The 21,459-nt window shown below is 38.6% G+C and overlaps 1 long non-coding RNA gene across 1 annotated transcript in view; it reads left to right on the top strand.

Moving 5' to 3' along the window:
* LOC134474091 (uncharacterized) overlaps window positions 1-20,086 on the top strand; it is a 73,250-nt gene extending 53,164 nt beyond the window's left edge. Inside the window, exon 3 of the long non-coding RNA XR_010044695.1 lies at window positions 15,243-20,086. This is a non-coding gene — a long non-coding RNA (uncharacterized LOC134474091). The remainder of the gene's footprint in view (window positions 1-15,242) is intronic.
* Window positions 20,087-21,459: the final 1,373 nt, after the last annotated feature.

The raw sequence follows: 21,459 nt of genomic DNA, 5'->3' as shown, positions 1-21,459 counted from the left end.
AAAGGTGGGAGAAAAATGAGCCTTTGAACTGGAAAAAGAACAACAAACTGCCTTCAAGGATTTAAACTAAATACTTCAAAAGGTGCTAGAATTAAGCCTCCTTGACCTGAGCAAGCTATTCACTCTCTACATGACCAAGCAGAATAAGACAATCGTCAGGATGCAGGGTAGATCCTTGTTCCTGAGACAGGCCAGTAACCTTCTTATTAAAATAACTGAATGCAGCAGCATAGGGTTGGACCCCTTGCTGGATAGCCCTCACTGCAACTGCCCTCCTAAGCAAGGAGGTGGACAAGCTGACTCTAGCCCATGATTTGTGAGTATGAATTCCATATGCAGTGCTTACTCATGAGCGCTAAAGGCCACCAGTGGCTCACAAATTTGTACCTGATCCAATACCTGTTTGCTCTGTAGGAATCCTTGCATTCAGGTGGAAGTTTCCAAAATGAAAAAGGAGAACCCAGCCACCTTTTTCCTCCAACATGAAGGGCTGCAACATGATTGTGAAGAAGCCACAGAACAGGTCTATTCTAGCCCCACACCTGACTTACAGATTTTCATGGGTGGGAGCAGCCATGTAGACGAGATGGGGAGGAGGCAGGCTGGCTACACGATTGTGACCCCCAACAGAAGTCATAGAATCTTTCTCATTGCCACAAGAGACCTCAGCACAGAAGGTAGAATTAATCACCCTCCCAAGCACTGGAGTTAAGGAAAGGAAAAAGACTGAATATCCACACTGACTCTAAGTATGCCTTCCCAACTCTGCATGCACTTGGGACCTTGTATAGGGAAACAGGCATGCTCCCTGAAGGGGCAAAACAATCATGATATTCTTCCACTCTTAGAAGCAGTTTAGGCTCCCAAGGAAGTTGCTGTCATTATTGCAAAGGGCACCAGAAAGAAAATTCTAAGGAGCAATTGGGCAATGACAAGCTGACTGTGAGACCAAGGCTTCCAGTGTGAAGTCAGATACTCTGCTGCTTGCCACAGTTCCCTGGGAGCCAGGTGAGAAGCGGTGCATACGTAGAAGAGGCTCAATGGATGGAACAAGAAAGGGAAACTGAGGGACAGGATGAATGGTATAAGCTCTAAATGGTTGAGTTGGGGTGCCTGCCCTCCTGGGGCACTGGCTGGTACAGATGACTCATGAAATCACCCACGTAGTAAGGGAAAGACTAGAAATTCCGCTTGCCCAGTATTTCTATATTCCCAAAATGAGTGTTCTGATTAAACAGATTGTTCAGTGCTGTGCGACTTGTTCAACCCTAAAGTCAGTCTGGAGACTCTGGCCGGAGTCCAAAAAGTAGACTCAGCACCATTTAGATATTCAACTTGATTTCACAGAACTGCTCAAATGTGGAGGTTTCTGCTACCTCTTGGTGTTGGCACCTATTCCAACTGGGTAGAAGCTTTCCCTTGTTGAACTGAAAAAGCCCAAGAAGTGACAAGGATGGCTGCTGCTGGAGATCATTCCTTGCCATGATCTCCCTTTGGAAGTGGAGTTTAACAATGGACCTACTTTCAGGGCATTAGTGGTGGTTCAGCAGCTGGTGTGATCACTGGGAATAATTGGAATCTGCATGTGGTGATCAACCCCAGAAGTTGGGAATGGTAGAGAAAGTATTTAGGACCCCAACTACAGGGATAGGAAAACTTTGCAAAGAAATAGGACTCATCTGTATAAAAGCCTTGCCTTGCCCATAATACTCCTCTGGACTCAGTGTACTCCTAATAAGAACATATGCTGGTTCCCTTATGAGATTTTGTATGCCAGACCTCCTCCCATCCTTAAGGACTGTCTTATTCAGTAGTAGTAGGGGGAGAATGTTTCCTAGAAAAACAAGTAAGTGATCTGAGAAAGGTCTCCAAAAAGATATATGTTTGAACATAGATAGAGCTCCCAGACTATAACTATTGTCTTACACTACTTCTGTCTCAGAGCCTTAATCTAAATAAAATATTGGTATCAGAAAAGTCTCAAATCAAGACAGAAGGGGTCACAGACAGTTATTAGTCTACTCCTATGGCAGTGCAAGTGGAGAGAATTTCCATATGGATTAACCACATTTGAGTGAACATGGCAGCAATTCCAGAATGGAGCTGCTCTAGGGATCCTTACTATGACATTAAAATCATTTTGACCTGGAGAATACCCTCATTGTACTGAAGAACACTGACCATGACCTGGGGAATGCAGCTGAGGGACACTGGCCCCACTCCAGTTACACTGGAGGATGATCAGTCTGTGCACAACATAAGCCTGAGAGTGCCATTCTCAGGACACTTCCCTTTGAAATTGTTTGCAATGAGCTGTTGCCCCTGGTCTCTAACCACACTTGGGTCTCTAACCTTTTTATAATTTCCTTGCTAAAAATGCTCTAGCTGACGGGAAATGTGGTAAAAGGTGTCAGTTAGTTCTCATTTTCCTTTTGTGGGTGGGGTGTTTCACTGGTATCAGCTGCCTATACTAGATATCTTCATCATTTATCTGCCATGAATAACATATCTGGAGGCAGAGCCAGTAGAGGTGACCGATAATTGTGCCCCCTGCCTTCATGTCTCTCAAATGGGGAACTCAGTTATGACAGTTCTGCTCTTTTGCACTTACTATATCTGTATGGGGGAAATCACTGGAACCTGTGCCCATAACCTAATAGTTTACAAAATCTGTAAGCCTAAAGATGGTACTGCATCTCTCTGCTTCAAAACAGCGATGAAAACCATGTGGGTGTTTGAACTTCAGGCTGTGTTTTGATGGGAGATAATGTGGGGAAAGAGGAAAAAGTGGCTTGGACACTTGATAAACAGAACTATGGAAGCAAAACTCAGAGACCCAGTAATCCTATATTTTGATGACTATGAAGCCATTAATTCTGCCACTGAAATAAGCTATAGTCTTCTAATGCAACAGAAAATAAATTTCCTCTTGTAGAATGTGGAGACCTAGGATGTGAAAGAGACTGCAGTTATAATGAAGATTATATATGTTCATGGGAAGGGAGTTGGTGCGGCAGCATAGGCAAGTTTGGCTGTGTATGCTGGTCAAATGTAGGGCAGGTTGCCTGGCAATCAGGATCCCCCTAAAGAGACTAACACTCCACCCTCTTGAACCCTCAGGGCATGTGATCCAACCATTCTTAGTATTCTAGATCCTCAGGACCCAGGATAAACAGAAGGCAAATCTCAGGATTTGAATAGATAGTTGGCACTGGGACCCAAGGATGGAAGTTTATATCAAGAGACATACGTATGCCCCAGCCATGTCTAGCTTCCAGGTTTTCCATTCTGTTTATACGGAAATGATCAACTCTTGCTGGAAATCTACACTGTGACCTGAAACCTCTTCATGGGGCTAGCAGAAACTAGCAAATTCTCTAAATACCATCTCATGCCAGGAGTGTGGGGCACTTTGATGGGAGACCAATAGTCCTAGTGTACCAGGGAATAGGACCCAGCCAGTCATGAAGCTCTCAAGTTGGAGAAACGTGGTAAAAGCAGGGTTACATGGCCGTCTCTACAGGAAAACAACCCCTTTTTAAAAATGGGACATAAAAAGCAGTATCATTAGGAGACACTGGATCACTTAAAAGGGAAAAAGACTCCAGGTCCAGGTAGGATAACTGACTTGCCTGGTACAGAGATGCTATAATGAGGCTAAAGGGAATACAGAATGGTGGGGAGACAAACCTGAAGCCCAGTTCTCAGACTTGAGCCCCAGAGGGGACAACGTAACTGTCTCCTATCATTGATCAGCTCCTAAGGGGTTGTGTTAGATATGTGGGAAGAGAATCTATGCTCAACTCCCAGCAAATGGAGCAGAAAGTTGTGTCCTGGGCATGATCAAACTGTCCTTACTCCTGCCCTTATGCCAAGGGGAATTGCAGAACTGCCCTGTGTATGCTCATTCCTGTAAAAAGCAGTATAACCACAGGTAATTGGAAAGTTGATAAGTGGGCACCAAAGAGAATAATCCAATACTGTGGGCCAATCATGTGGGCTGAGAATGGGATGCAGGGATATCAAACTCCCATTTTATGTTAAATAGAATAATTAGACTACAATCTGTTATAGAAATTATAACCAATGAAGCTGCTTGCGTGCTGAGTCTCTTAGATAACCAACAGACAAAAGTGTGCAATACAGTATATCACAATACACTAGCTCTATATTACAGTTAGCTGAAGAAGGAGAAATTTACAGGAAGTTCAACTTAATCAATTGATGCCTTCAAGCAGATGATTAAGGATGAGTAACAGAAGAAATCACCAAGAGGATGCAAGAGATAGCCCATGTGCCAGTTCAGAACTGGAAGGGATGGAATCCACAAGTGTTTGGAGTTGGTTCTCAACTTTGGATGGTTTTTAAATTAAGGTAGAATTCCTTACTATCATGGGGATCTGCTTGATTATTCCCTGTCTGTTACTGGTGGCAATGTGGGACTTAAACTCTGTGATAGGAACTACCATAGAGTGAAGAACAACTTCCTGTATTTTGTGGGCTAGAGGATATCAGTCTAAGGAAGACTATGTTAACGTGAGTATTGATCAGATAGAACACGGTGAGGAAAGTTGACGTGAAATGCGAGGCTCTTCAACAGAGCCACTAAGGGAAGAATGAGAGATGAAGCCACCTCCAGCCACCTCCTCCAGGCAGCTGTGGGTTAACTGTGCAGCTAACCTCCCTGAGGAAATGGATGTTTATGACCCTCGCTATTTACCAGTGCAGCTGTGATGTACTGTCCTCAGAGCACAGCAGACTTGGAAAGCTCCACTGTGTTCTCCTCTTTTCCTTGATCACTGTTCACCCTCTTAATCACTGCTTTGCTTCTGTAACCCCCGCTTCATACTGATTTCCAGCAAAAAATTGCCCTGTAGAAAAGAAATAGTATAAAAGTAGAAATAAAGCTTTGTTCAGGGCTCTCAAGGAGATGTCAGTCTCTCGGAGACCATGGCAGAATAAACTGTGTTTTATTCCTAAACTCTGTGTTTTGTTGGTGCTGTCAGGATTCGCGTGCATTTTCCTGCTTCACTGTAGTATACATGCATTTGGTCAAGTATGCTCCTCCTTCTTGGAGGGAGGAATCAGAAATAAATTCTGAAGTATGGGCACTACAGGTAAAATAGGAAGAACAGTAAGAGCTACTCTTATATAAATACATCATAAAGACTACACCAGTTTTTCTCACTAAAAACAAAGCTCTCTAAGGCCTGAAGTTAAAAAAGAAAAGAGGACCATTGCCAATAATTGACAATTTAAGGGTACACAGGTTTTACACAGACCCTGAAACAGCATATCAATACTTCAGTCTTGGGAAATCAAAAACCCAGTGGAGAGTTGAGGTTGGTTTAGAATCTTAGACTGGGAAATGAGGCAGTAGTGCCAATCCACCTGGTAGTACCTAACCAAATCCAGATCCCAGAAGATCCCAGAAGATGTTGGTTGGTTTTCAGTATTGAATTTAAAAGATTCCTTTTTTGTTTTGTATTCCTTTGCATACAGATTTCTAGTTTCTTTTTGTCTTTGAAAATCCTCACAATCAGGCCTTTCAATTAAGTTGGACTATGCTTCCTCAAGGACTCAGAGACAGTCTCATCTTTTTGGACAAGTGCTTTCCGATGGCTTGGCCTGTTTTGAATTTTCCCAAGTCACAGTCCTGCATTATGTAGACAACGTACTGTTACGTACACTTTCAGAAGACCTCTCCAGCCAAGGCACCAATATCCTGCTGCATTTTCTACCAGGCAGAAGTTATAAGTTTTTTACTTCTAATATACAACTTTGTAGTTTTGAAGTAAAATGCTTGGCATTACCATATCTAAGAGAACCCAAAGACTTGGGGAAGAAAGAATTAAGCCAGTACTCTCATTCCCCAGCCCAAGACCCTAAAACAAGTAAGAGAATTCTGCTTGAAGCTCCTCCTTTCAGACCTCCAAGCTGGGAAGGGTCCCTGGATCATAGGTGACCCCAATAGTCTAAGTCAGATATTTAATAGCCTCTCTGCCATAGGTTTAGTTCCTCCAATCAGGTTACAATCAGATGATGGTAAATTGTTCCTTCCTAGTGTTAGTCAATGGAGAATTCTTAAGTCTTTGAATAAAATCGTTTTCTGGACAGAGAGAAAAATAAAATCGTTTTCTGGACCCTCCATGAGACCTCAGAGTTATTAATGGGGAAGGGACTTTCTCAGACAATACAAGACAGTTAAGATGTGTGAGTTCTGCCAAAAGAATAATCCTCTTTACCAGACCTTATCACTGCCAGGTACTCAGAGACATGGTTAAATATCCTAGAGAAGATTAGCAGCTGAATTTTACTCACATGCCAAAGAATAAGGGGCTGCAATACTTGGTGTGGGTAGGTATTTTCACTAACTGGGTTGAGGCTTTTCCTCCTAAAACAGAAAAAGCACAAGAGGTGATAAAGGTTTTGGTCTCAGAAATCACCCTCAGATTTGGACTTCCTAAGAGCTTATAGAGTGATGATAATGGGCCTTTCCTTAAAGGAGCAGTCACACAGTGTGTCTCTCAGGCTCTGGTCATTCTCTGTTACCTTCATTATGCATGGAGGTCACAATAATCAAGAAACATAGAGAAAATGAGTAAGATTCTATTAAGATATCTTTGCAAAACAGCCCAGGAAATCCACCTACAGTGGCCTTACTCGCTACCTTTAGCTTCTACCAAAGTAAGAAATGCACCTGAAATTCTAGGCCTCAGTCCTTTAGAAATGCCTTATGTACACCCTTTTCTCATTAATGATGGAGAAACAGATGGCTTGCTAAGAAATATCACCTTGCTGGCTAAATTCCAGCGAACTATGTAACAGCTAACAGAAGCTCACCCTTAAAGAAAAGGGAAATCTTATATTCCATTCTGGAAATTTACAACTGGTAAAATCTCTCTCCTTATCATCTTCCTTCCCTAGGACCAACTGAGGAAAAACCATACACCATGATCCTGACAGCTCTATTACTTGTCAAGGTAGCCACCCAGGATTTCTGAATACACCACATTCTCTTTACCTTCTTTGTGGAAGGTTCTTCTTGGTGGAGAAAACTGCAGAGTATATTAATAATTGTCTTGTTGATTTTATTATTTGGCTCGTGCATATGTAACTGTCAGTTGGCCTTGTCTCCCCCAAACATAAAGCTATATGCCTATCCAAGATGAGAATGCCTGATATCTACTGAGGGCCTTTAGGCTGGCTCTCTGGAAAGTAACTCTGATTGCCAAATGCAACTACAAACCCCTTTAGCCAAAAATAGCTGAAGTGGCCATTACTTCCTGCCCTCTCATAGTAGTCAGGGTATCTTTTCAGAGGGGGCAATATTATAGACAGCTAAGTCAGATAGGCCTGGGTCCTCAAGAGAGTCAGTGCAGAAGATGAAAACACATCAAAACTGTGGCTGGAGGCCTCCTTGAAGAAGATTAAAATCACAATGGCCAGATTTGCATACTTCCCTAAGGGAAAAACAAAAGCTTGAGATTATTCCCTTTTGAGATTTCCCATTTAAAGAATAATTATTTTACTAAGGGTATGCCATCTTCCCCATCCACTAAAACTGCTAAGGCTAAGACTAAGACTAAAGGTAAGAATGAAACTATAGGTAATCAGCCAAAGTTAGTGATAATCATCCATATGCCCTTGGTACTATTGGATCAATATTAACTAAGCAGCTGTATTTGATTTTGTTGGTTGATTCTAATTTGACCTTGTTGTACCCATCTTATAATTTTTGTTCTGTAATGCTCAGAGGAGTAGATTCAGTAACAACCCACATTTGGGTCCCCTCCTGCCTCTCAGGAGCTATATCTTACAATCAATTTTCCTACCATTAACCTCCATTGTCTCTTATAGTTCATTCTTTGATTTCAGGGAGCACAAACTTGGCATATCTAACATCTAAAAGGTTGGGAATTATGTTTATTTTCCCTATATCAAGAGAACTTCATTAAACTTAATGTCTTGGGGCTTCTTTCTATGCAGTAAAAATGTCACCAAAAGTTATGCATGGGAGAAGAATCAAGAAAACATAGTCTTCTGGCAGCAGTCCTGGTAAAGAAATGGGCTCAGAGTGAACTGTGGAGCCTGTGCAGTGATCTCTTGGAAAACCAATTCTTAGCACAATCCGAGTAATAGCTCATGCATTACTTACGGTGACTTAAAGGAGCTCAAGACTAGGGAGTACATCCTGCCATCCTGCCTCTCTTTGTGTTCTCACCCTCGTACTCCAGTGGTACCAGGTAACTATAGTTCTCTAAGTGCAAAACAGTTCCTAAAACCCTAATTCTGTACCTGCTATTCCACTGTTTGCAGTAGGCTTGCCAACTTTGAAATCCACTCCATGTGATACTGATTTTTCTAACCTTCAAATTTTGAGTATTTGGAATGATTCTTCAAGGAAATGAGAATGATAGTAGTTATTTAAAAATTCAATGTAACAAATGTTTATTGATTGTTAGCTGAGTGTCAGATACTGTAGAAGGTACAAAGGTAAATAGGAGGTAGAAAGAAACCAAATGATTTAGATTCAAATTAATGCATAACTATTGGATATGTTGGGGAAGGGAAACAATTATTTTTGCTTTGCCCATCTTAGATTCACAAAGAAATCCTTGCAAATTAGCAGACAGACAAGAGAAAAGAGAAGTTTATTAATATGTACAACATACATGCACACAGAGACCCTGAGATGAGTAATACACAGGAGGGTTTTGAACTTAAATTAGTGTTGCTTCTTAACAAATATGCAGTACAATTTACTGAAGTGACAAAACAAAGGAAAAGGACTTCGCATCCTTCAGAGTTTCTCGTGGCCAGGGGAACACATGGAGGGAGTGGTGGAGAATAAGGGCTAGTCAGTAAAGTGTGGTGTGCTTTGGCATCATCTTTGACATCATAAGCATTGGGAGTTGTATTGGTCTGCCTGGTACACACAGAGGGAAAAAAACATTATAAGTTTGAACCCTTGTTTTTTTTTTTTAGAGAGAAATAAGGGGAGAGCAGGGAAATTTTTCTTATGTTTACTTCTCAGTTGCTCTCAGCTCAAAATAATTGTTATGTCACATTAACGTATTTTGGGGTGATGTGTTCTAATACCTTTCTAGCATAAACTGTAAATTTGTAATTTTATAAAGTGTTGGAAATACAAATATAACTAAAATGTGTTTTTTGTTTTGGAACACCTTATAGTTTTTCAAGAAAATCAAATATATAAACAAAAACCACCTTAATAGGTGGTAAGCAATGACGTCAGATAGACCTTGATAAATTCTGTGTGAAGTAAGTACACTATTATAGAGATATACAAGTACAAACAGAAAAATACGAACCATAAAGAAAAAATATGAGTTTTCTGTGAAAGAGTGCTTAGCTGAGGAGGAAGTTCTGGGGAAAGACAATAGTATGGTCGTGTCACAATTACAGGGAAACCAAAGAGGGAATTTTACTGGAGAATGAAATGTATACAAAAGGATTAATAGTATACACAACTATTGAAAATGGGAGAGAAGAAGTTAGGATTTTAGGTTTTGTTCTTATGCTTCTGTATCTATGACCTATAATTATTTTCTGATGCTCAAAGTAAAAGATCAGGCTCTAGTGAACAGAATTCAGCTGATACATGTTCTCACATCTGTAGAGCTGACTTTTCCACTGCCATCAGTCAAGATACAAACACTTTACTCTTTCTCCAGCTTCCAGATCTTGCATGCCTATCTCCTCTTAGAGAAACTCCAATGCACTCACAACCATATGCACAGAGGAATCTGGAACTTATTGGTTTTAGCTTTGCACTCCTTTAATGCAGTTTGGAAAGAATATAAAAAGAAATGAGAATGGATGCTAAGGGTCACCTTACACAATCTCACTCATGGACTGTAATGAAAACCCTGTGCAGGGAGGAAGTATCTACTATGAATCAGGCACAGAGTGCAGGAAATGTTAAGCTGAATGACAGCCTCCTTTTAGGCTGTTCCCTTTGTTAACAAGAAATAGCATGATGTAAAATACACTGTACTGAATCAGAATAGAAATTTAAAATTTTCTTTACAAGGAGTGATTCAAACAAATAAACTAGGTTGAGAGTCATTCATAGAATTAATTGTCATCTTGGAAATCAACAAAAACCTCTCATTCTCAAGAATGAGAAATCTAAACACACCTGTAATCAGTAGACTCTGGGTCTTTAAGAGAAAAAAATTAGAAAGTATAATCAATAAATACTTCATACAATTTGAACTGAATTCTCCAACTACCTAAGAATAAATGTTGCATTTCATGCCAGGAAGCCTGTTTGGCAAATTGTAGCGTAGCAAACAGTGTGAAGACATAAGTCACCTTGAAAGTTGATTGAATATAATCAATGATTAATGGCAAATTTGTGGTCCCTTTAATGACCCTAGTTAAATAAAATAAAATAAAATCATAAATTTTGATGCTTTCTGGAATTGGGTCATGTAGAAGTAAGCTTTATGTAGAAGAAAAATCAACTTAATAATATTTCTATGATCAGACTCATAATTCACAATTTGAAGCTTTTAATTTAAATACAGTTTTGACTATTCATTTTACATAGCCACAGATATTGAATTAGGTTGGCAAAGTGTATAAATGTAATGTCAAAGGGTTCAGTCAACAACCATACGTTTTCTTTGTGTTTATTTTATTTCACCTACACCTGCTACAGTCAGCATGAGTTCAATCACTTAAGAGTAAAGATGTTTTAATCATCATTCCAATGCAAAAAATAAGGAAGTGGACCAGTTTTGCTTTCAAAGGCCTATTTCAAATTAGTTGAATGGTTTTAGATCCTCTAAACATTTGCTGACATATTATGTTTTCTTCAGGATAAACTTAGCAAAATGATAATTATGTATTTAAAATATGCCATTAAGGTAATGATACTAGGACTTATTATAATTTCATGGGTACCATCTCTGAAGCATCCATTTCTAGCTGAAATTTAGAAGTAAAATGTGGAGAGAGTGGATTTGGGGATATAGACATTTACATCAAATGCTGCCTTGCTTAAATTGTTAAATTCCACCAACGATAGATTTTATACACCTGGTTCCACAACTAAAATGTTTCCTTAAAGTCTTCTGGGGCACCAGGGAAGAAGACCAGATGATCTGCCGTTCTCTTCTGGGAGGAGAGCCAAGGCTCTAGAGCTTCAGCCTGAAGTCAACAGGAAGGATTAGGGCATCAAGTTTAGACTTGAGAAAGGGGGGAGTGAAACCAACTGGCAGAGGGTATCTCCGTCCTACTGAAGTCATTCTTCATCTCTCAAATGTAAACCATTGGAAATAGCTTTCTCCATTTCAATTAAATGACACCAATGACAGACATTTAATTGGGAAATTTTCATTAAATAAGTCTGTGGTCTTATCAACATCATATTGAAGCTTATGATATAGAAAAGGAGGTATGTTGTAAAGTCCTTTGAAACAGCAGGGATGATCATCACAGAGAATGTAATCTTCCTCTTTCTGAGCTAATAATAGCTGTTCCTTCAGACGAGCTGCGCACTCTGACTCGCCACAGTCTCCAAGGCTCTCTGTATCTAAAGGGTTGAGCATTCATCCAATTGCTCAAGCTCCCGATATTGGAGTCCTCTTTGATGATTTTCTTCTGTTCCTCATCCATTGTTTTAGCAATCTTTAGAGATTGCCCACCATCATGAACTCCATCTCTCTGTTCCATGGTACCCTCTTCATGGGAGTTGGTATTGTCAGTGGACCATTGTGATGGCCTCTTCTCTGGCCTCTCTTTTTGTATGGAAACCAAAATTTAAAGGATGAATTTTATCATATCTCTCTGACTAAAAGACTTTCACCTGTGAAAAATTAAAAATGAAAGCCTTTAGCACATTTAGCTTCAAGTGATGTGTTCCTTTAACTCTTCCCATATCAACTCTTGCCTAATATTATTTGCCCTGCACTGACTTCTCAGTGTCATTTGGTCATTCCTGGATGCCTCTTCTCACAGCCTTTGTGCTTGCCCTTCTGCTTCCTGGAATATTGCTTTCCCTGCAATGCTTAACCATTTTTCCTGCACATCAGAAGAAGGCACATTACACAGTAAGTCATGAAAACTTATTAAATAATGATACAGACTTTTACCTAGAACGAAGCCTATTTCACACTTGTATGTGGATTCTCGGGATTCTTGTAGGCATCAGGTTTGAGAATATGTCTTCAATACTATAGCAAGAAGGGCAATGTATTATATAATCTACCAGCATAATTTAATCGCCAGAGACTGGTGCAGCTTCTGTGTCACCTACTTTGAGCCACTTGCTCCAGACCTGCTTTTTCTCTCTCCAAACTGCCTGAAATATCAATGAGTGAAGTCACTTTGAAGGCCACACTTTGTTGGCACAAGACCAAGTAACCAGGATGGGTGAAATATTTTCCTCAAGCTGAGCTTGCCTTCTCACCTTGGGCTGATGTGAAATGATAATCAACTTGATTTTGTCAGAGCCATCTCCTTTATGTCCATTTATTTCAATAACTCACCATTCACTCTAGAGTATTTAAAAGTTTTATCTGAGCTCAATTTTCCTCATTTTAAGAATATTAATGATAACTTGTTCAGACCATTGTGATAAAAATAATACCTATATGTGAGAGTACTCATTGTAAGTATAAAACTAGAACTATAATGGGAATGATATTTTGTATTGTACTTGGAGAGAGGCCTTGGAGAGTTTAGGGAAAGAGGCTGGTGAAGAAGGATGTATCAGTTCTAGGGGACACTGCTGCAAATTTCCACCTGTGCCTCGAATTCTAATATCTCGTTTCCCTTTGATCTCCTCAGGGTGGCTTCTCTCTCTCTCTCTCTCTCTCTCTCTCTCTCTCTTTCTCTCTCTCTCTCTGTATGTGTGCTGGATCTTATAAAATATACTAGGTAAAAAAACCCAGAGATTTTCTCTTGCTGTGTCCTCTGTGAACGATAAAGCTGAGACCAGGGAGAGAAGGGAAATGGCCCAGGTCACAGTGTTAGACGGGCAGAACCAGGCTGGAATTTGACTGCCATGTTCTCTCCGCTACACTGTATCAGTTACAGCATCATCATTCCCAAAGAAACTGTGAGGCCCCAGGTGAGAACTTCCTAGCTATCGGAGACAGCAAAGTTTTACCACTTGTTTCTTCTTCAATGATCATTTTTATCAATGCTAAATATATCTGGAGTTTGAAGAGTCAAGTAGCTCTACAGAATTGGGTATGAACAATAGTTTCCTGTGACCTTCTACTTTACTTCACCATTACTAACAGTAGTAAATTTCTTTTTCAGCTAATCATTTTGTTGTTATCATCCAAGGCTCCAAATAGCATGTTCAGTTACTTTATTCCTCCAATTTGGGGCATCATCTACTTTTCATTTTCCAGTTTAACAGATGACATTTTCATGCACAGTTTAATCCTTATCGTCTCTCCCTGCATATTCTTAGCCTTCCTATCTTCCATCCCTTCAGTTCACCAACCTAGAATTTTGCTTATGTCAGTATTCAGTAATTGCATTTGAAGCAGTATACTATGGAGATTCAAATCATGGAAACTGGGACAAATTTCCTTACTTCAAAAATTGCCTTTACCACTTACTAACTATAGGATCTGGGGAAACCCACCAAATTTTACGTGCTTCAGTTCTAGCTTGTATAAAATGTAACAATAATAGTACCTGCCTCATACATTAGTGGATTAAATGAGTTGATCAAGTAACTTAAAGTTTTGTTACTTAAAATTTTCTCCTATATTTACTTGTTGACTTGTTATGTATATATATATATACACATATATATACATACATACATACATACATACATACATACATACATACATATGGGTAATGAACCCTAAAGTTTAAAAATTGTCCAAATTTCCTCCCAGGATAGTTTGAGGTACTAAATAGTTTATTTATTTAATCATCTGAAGAAGTCTTTCCTATACAGGTTGGCACAACTTCAATATGAATTGATTGTTATCCATACCTCATGCTTAGCTGTCATCATGCAAGTCTGAGTAACTTACAATGAAAAGTAGTTTATTTGGCTTCTGATAAGTTTTATAGTTGTTTCAGATACAGCATTATTGAAATTACTTCTGATGAAGGCTAATAAACTCTTGCAGTGATAGATAGTTTAAGTTGATAATATGGCTAATAGTGTAGATTTCTCTCTTAAAATATTCTGTTCTTGTTATCAAAGAACTCTGTGGTTCCCTGTTACAATGATTGAGTTGTGACACTATTGAATGTCTTTTTTGTTTTATGCCTGTCTTCTTTCTTCACTCATCTCTAAGTTGTATGTATTATGTCTGATTTAGTTTTTATCACATCCTTTTGATCACTTTGGCATCTAGTATAGTGAATAAGATATAATTAACATTAGTTAAAATGAACAAATGAATGCAGAAATAAAAGCTTGATGAGAGGCTACCAAAATGCTTGGATAAATTATATATTATCCATCACAGAAGTGAACATATAAATATGCATAAACCTCGCATATAATATAAAGGAGTTCATAAGACTTTGCAGTCTGTTCACCTCTTGGGCTGAAAGCTTAGAGCCCATGACCAAAACATCATGGGACATTTTCAGATCCTGTAGCCTGAAAAGCCCCTGAGTTTTGCTGTGGCATCTTAGGAGTGGATGCCTGTATTCATTTGGCAAGGCTCAGTGATTTTCCAGGGGCAGGTTATTTGGCTCGGTGAGTCATTTTCTGGTCATGCTGTGCATCCTTCTGTATGTTATTTCATAAGGGAAGGGGTGGGCCAAGGAAAAGCAGAAAAGGACTAAAACGTCATTGTTGAAGGATCACGAAGGAAAGATAAGACAGGACCAGAGAAAGTCAGCCATATATAAAAGCCAGTGTGCTGCTGATGCATGGAGTTATACTTGGAGAGTGGAAAATGTTCAGCCTGGTACAGAAAGCAGAAGAGTAAAAGAAAGACATTCTTTGAGGGTTTTTACCCTTCTACAGAGAGTGAGAAGAATGCTCTTGTTCTCAATTGTTCCTATTTTAGAAAGCTGTTACCTGTTACTTTGAGAAAACAAAGTTAGCTTGTGATACAAGATGAATAAACTGCAGGCCAGTGAGTATCTCTTTTCTGGAATCATATTTTAATTATGCAATGCAGAGAGAGTCATTTCGTCCTGTTACAACACTCAATATTACCCTGAAGTTGATTTTTCACCTCTAAGATTAGATCTCTTGTGATTTCTCTGTATTATAGATTCTACAAGTGACTCTCAGGGTGGCAAGGTGAACAAAACAACAAGGATAGAGAAAAAATGGATGCACAAATTGAAGAAGGAAGACATATGGCCTGCTCCTAACGGAACAACCTTCACCACAGCATTGCTGCCTTCCTGGGGCTGCCTTCTGCATCCCATGAGACTACAGCCCTCATTATTTGCTTCCTTCCTAGTGAGATAACTCTCGACACTGCAGGTCCACAGGAACCCAGCCATCTACCAAGTGACAGTGACAGTGACACAGACCTTCAAACCCATTCGTAATTTTAAGCTGTTAGTAGGAAAATTTTTCTTTCTGTCAGACACAGGAGAGGGAGCACATGGAATTGTCTGAAGTTCTGGCTAAGTGTGGCCTTTCATCATGAATGATGGATGGAAGAGCCGTGTTGAAAACAGCATCGTTTAGTAGTGGACTCGGGTTCTTAACCCCAAAAGCTTCTCCAGCTATTGTTGAGTTTGTGAAATGCTTGTGTCTTACAGTATAAAATGTTATGTTTAGATGAGTTAAACATGTTTCTGCCTGTTTGACAGACTGTACTAATTCTATCATTCCTCAATAAGAAATCACTCTTATTATTGTAATTATTGTAATGGGAAGTCAGATGGCACACTTTTCTTCTGCCTTCTTTATTGATTATCTGTCATCTGTATTTCCTGCTCCATTTAAAATTTTCTAGATGGTTTCAGATACTCCATAAAGGTCGGATGAACTGGTTGTTAGGAAGCAAGTACATTAGGAGTCAGTAGTATCTGAATTAAAATCCAAGCAACCTGTGAGTAAAGGAAACAACTTTAGAATGCTGATCTGGGTGAGACTTTTGTTATTCACTTTATGATTTTTCTAAGTCATGTTTTTGACATAGCTATATTTTCGATGTACATATGTATATTTGAATGTACTCAAAGATATGTGTATTTGTGTGCATGCATATGTTTCTGCTAGGTCTCAACATGACAGAGTGGAAGGCAGATGGTCATTTAATGATATAAAAGGCCACAACCAAACCTTAAAGACAGTCCACTTAAAATTTTGAGACTTTAGAAAAGTTTCTTTTTCACCCTCACTGTTCTAACTGATTAAATAGGAATAAAGAATTTATAGGGCCTAAGATAATTCTGGGCATATGTAGTTGTAGAAATAGTAACTTTAGGGGCCAGAAATTTAGCTCAGCAGCACAAACACCTGCCTGGAAAGCACCAGATCCTGAGTTTGATCCTTGATACAAAACCAAAAAAAAGTAAATTTATTTTTCTCCTTCTTAGTATAGTATATAATCTAGTCTTTTCATTCTTTTTATCTTATTAAACTCATAACTATTAGAAATATAGAATTTATTATCATGCGTAAAAATGACTAGAAATTATTTCTTTAGCTGAATTATTTTGGCAATTTTTGTTTGTATTACTTAGTTCAAGAAGTATGAATACATAAAATATATATTCCTCCTGCTTCACTTATATAACTGGTAATAGCTGTCATTACCATTTATCCTAGATGAAGTCTCAGAATTCTCAACACAGTGCCAGCCTCTACCATCAATCCACCAGACTCAGCTGTTAAAATGATTTTCAAAAATCCTGATCATTTTTTTACTGGCTCACACGCAGGTGGACTGAGAACAAGACAGAGTGATCCCCTACCACTTCCGCAGGTAGTAATGAGAGAAATCTCCAGATCTTTTTTGGAACAGAAATATTCAATAGCAGAAAGATCCCAGTGAAGCCCTTTGTACATCCCCTCATTTCTTCAGCCAGCGTCCTTGGTCCCCATGCCAAGAGAATAAGCTGACTCAGCTCTGCTGTTCTTGCCAAGTCTATAAACTATTCTCATCAACCCTTGGTCTGAAAATCTGTCTTCAGTTTTCATGTTTATTTCAGAGTGTAGATGCCTTTTCCCTGTTCTTTGTTCTAGAAATATATTGGATCCAACGTAGAAAGCTGTACTAAGGACCTACTATGTGTTGAGTACACTCACTATTCATGCCAGGCACAAAAGGCTATCTCATCTCTCATGGTGCTCTGAGGCAGATGGCAGTAGTCAGATGCTGACGCAAGTAGGTATGTTAGAATTGCACTGCTGAAGAAAAGCACATTCATTCATTTAATTACTGGCTAATTACCTTCAAAACTCAGGACAAAAGTAGGAATGTAGTTGATTTGGTTTGTTAAAATCTAAACCTTAGATATTACCAACTCGTAATGGATGCAACCTCAAATTACATCATCTTCATCTACATATGTTTGCCTTTAAAAAGTGATTTAGTCCCACTGGCTAAACAGATTTTTATTTTCTGAATGTGCCTTTGCAGAAATGAGTTCATTCTTTGGAATAACCTTCAAATTCATTCAACAAGCCTATTATTTCCAGAAAATGGACTAAGTTCTAAGGAGAGGGAAACAGCTCCAAGTCCAGAAAGGTACCCAAATAAGTAATTAACATAAAGTGGAGGCCAGGTGTTCCATGGCATTTGAACTGATACTGATTGGATGGTCAGATGCTCACTGAATGATGCAGGGTCTCGGGAGAAGGACTCAGCCAGTCATCAAGTGCTGGAGCAATTTATGAAGCAATAAGGTGAATAGTCTGTTAGATTTGTGGGGTGAGAAAGGAGAAGTTAACAAGATGGAAGAGTGGGAAAAATGAGATAGAACTCAGGCTCAAGACATGAGGAGTCCTGAAGTTCATGTCAAAGAGTTAAAAATCTTAACTATAAGTAGTTAGAAAGACATTGCTGTAACAAAAGCCCCTGAGAAAATCTACTTAAAAGGAAGAAAGGTTTATTTTGCTTCAGAGTTTCAGAGGGTTCAGTCCATGGTTGCTTGACCCTGTCACTTTGGGGCAGTAATGACACAGGTAGGAGATAAAGAGAGCCACACCAAAGCAGAGATAAAAACTCTGGTATGACATATTTTATGTACAGATGTTTTTCCTCTGCCATCCCAGAGGGAATTAAGGATTCTCATTTTAAACTAATTCTGTTTTTTTAATTTTAAAGTGTAATTACTATATTTTTGGCTATTAAAAAATAGAAGATTAACGGATTAAATTATGCAACCTTTAAAGGAAATCTAAACAAATTTATTGAACCTAAATTCTAAAGCAGAATTTTGAAATGTTCTGAACCATCACAATGCCATTGGGATAATGTATGACCTGACTAATTTTCTCAACCTTTTGTTTTTCACTCAACACTCAGTTATAAAGGCCCTATTTTATCTTGAGTTCTGAGCAATATGAATGATGAGGATATAGTCGTTTGGAAGGAGCCAAATAGAGAATCTTGTGCATCAGGTTACAAAATGTTTGCATTGTTTTGAAAATAATTGTAAAACAAGAGTTTATTTTGGAGACTGTAGGTATGATTGTTAAAATAGTTTTTAAAAAAATCACTCTTATACTTTAATTCACACTTTATACTCCAGGCAACGTTAATACTAGAGGAAAGGTCCCCATGATGTATTTTGCACATTTATCAAAGAACAGATTGTAGCAAAAGACTCTGCTTCTGTGACAATAGCTTTGATTAACACCTATCAAAATAGAACCATCATTTGCTCACTTAAGCACTTATTAAATAACCCAATCTGCTACTGAATTAGAAGACAGATGCCTCTATTTCCACACTCCACACCTGCTGAGAGGGCAGTTGCCACCTTCCTCTTCCGGCCCCAGCCACAAGTGACCTTACCCACAGGGAGTCTCAAGCCTGTGCCAGCGAGGTTCTCAGAGCTTTAAATGTAGATACTTTCTTAGGGTGAACCCTGCCATGTTATCGGTGCCGTTGTATAAGCCTACAAGGTAAAAGTCCAGTAATGGTATCTACCAGAATGGTAGCCATTCGGAATGACTAAACACTCCGGTAAGCTTTCATTAGTCTGGACCAAGTGCTATGTCATCTGTAAAAGTATGACAATCGGGATCCTGTAGAACCCATGACAAGTGATGTCCAACCGTTTACTACTCCTGGGACCAACTTACCACTATACTCCCTTTTTTTGTACGTGGCTGCATTTTATTCTGTAATATCCATTTTAGTCTTGCTCTTTGAAGCTAAACAATACAATCATGCTAAAATTCCTGACAGCTTGTCTGTAGTGGGTCTTCCTTTTCCTCAGCTAAGCAACTAGCTTTCCTATAGTCTTCAGTAGCATCCTGCTAGGCCCTCTGTTATCCTCAATACTTTCTGGGAGACTCACTCCACGTCTTCAGGGTTCCCCGTTAAAATGTGAAACCAAGGACTGCACTGAACACAGTACCCTAAAGGCAATGTCACCAGGAAGCATGTACAGCACTGTTAATCCCTTGTATTCTGATACTGGACCAAAAATCTTCTTTGTTCTTTGTCTAGCAGCCATATTGATAATTTGTTGTTTTCTCAGCAGCTTTGCACTTGCCGTTCTGTCTGTCAGGAGAGCTCTGTCCTCATGTGGCTCTGTGCTCACTTCATTTTGTCCCAGTGTCCTCTCCTCCATGCTTCCCAGCTTCCTTCCTCTCTTGGGTGGCTTCATTTTTCTCCTGAATCTATTAGCATCTGCTATAGAATCATCTTATGAATGTGCAGTTTGTCTTCTTAAAATGTGTACTCCCTGTGGCAAGAGGTTGTTTTGTTCTCCACTTCATCTCTCTGGCACATGGAATATAGAAGACATTCAATAAATAATTTTGAACTTATTGAAAATCGAGTGTGCAGTGAGCTGCAAGTTCTGGTACCTTTTCTCACAAAATGCTGTTAGGTTAAGTCCTTTTCCACTTGCAATTGATTGCATTAAAGAACCTAGATTTGTTGTTAAACACAATACAAATAGGGGAAGAAAACCTCAGATTCTCTGATGGCTATGTGGTATTTTAACACATAATTTTCTAGGCATTTCATTTAAATATTTTTTCTTTTATTAAAATGAAATAATGTACATGTTTTAATTTTAATTACTTTTATTATATATTTCCCTTAACAAATATTACTACTAGATAAGAACATATAATATTTAACTATGTAATTATATCATAATGGATCAATAACCAATCATTTAAAATGTAGAATGTTTCCAGTTTATTGTGAGTTTAACAGTATTATTGGAAACTGCTATAACTAAACTTATGAAATATTTGTGATACTCATAATTACTTCCTTACTATAAACACTTGTTGCATCAAGGTATAGGAAGCATGCAATGCCGCTATTATAAATAGATACCATTTGAAATTTAATTCTTTGGCATTTTTGGCTTTTGAGAAGGTGGGCTGAAGACATTTATGCATCGCTGATGAAAGTGAAAATTGATGTAATATTTATGTAAGATGATTCAATTATACTTTCCAAACAAGGAAAAACAGAAATAAGTAATACATTTCTTTTCTCACATGTTAAATTTTAGCATTTTTCCTTTGGCTTAAAAGAAAAGTTAAATACATGCTTTTTGTCTTTTTTAAGCTGTGTTCCTTCTGTGCTGTTGACTTTTTTAAAACTTTGTTTGCATTTTTAGACAGTATTCAACATAGAAAGCCATCACTCCTAATCCGTGTATCTGTTAAGCAAATTTTCTAAGTCTTTATTTACATGGATAGATTGTGAAGTTTTGAACAAGACATGCCAAACATGAAATAATATCATGAACCAGGTTTAACCTGGTTAAAGGACTCTTTGTTTGCTTTTACTTTATTTTAATGAAGACTAATGGGGAGATATGAAATGACTTTTATAGGAAGTAACAAAGAAGAGTGAAGCGTCTATAAAAGAACTGAAAACAGAGTAAAATACAAAGGAAGGCCGTGAAGCCAAGAGGGTCTCTCCAGAGCAGAGGAGGGGCCGGCCTGGCTGTGCTCACGGACCTTCCTGAGTCCTGGCTCTGCTGCTGAAGGGCGAGTGTGGGACACACACTGACGTGTATCTTCTCTGAGCCTCAAATTAAAGATAGTTGTTTTGATAAGACAGGCACAGAAATTCAAGCACAGTGAATGAAGGCTATGAACTTCATATGTTGTCTTTAAGAATTTAAACTGGTCCATTTAAATAGCAATGATTTTATTTTTATTTATATTATTGAAAAAGAAAAAAAATAAAACAGAATTTCAAAACAAGATAATAGCAGAGTAACAATAATTAATATACTTCATATTGTTATCTTCAAGGTAGCTACTCAGGGTATAGGACATAAACATAAGATATAGTCCAAACAATATTAGCATCAGCACAT

The sequence above is a fragment of the Cavia porcellus genome, unplaced genomic scaffold (genome assembly GCF_034190915.1).
Source record: "Cavia porcellus strain 051 isolate PalLab524CR breed Dunkin Hartley unplaced genomic scaffold, mCavPor4.1 scaffold_30, whole genome shotgun sequence".
Taxonomy (NCBI): Eukaryota; Metazoa; Chordata; class Mammalia; order Rodentia; family Caviidae; genus Cavia; species Cavia porcellus.
Note: the sequence above shows the minus strand (reverse complement) of the source record. Positions and strands in the feature narration are given on the sequence as shown.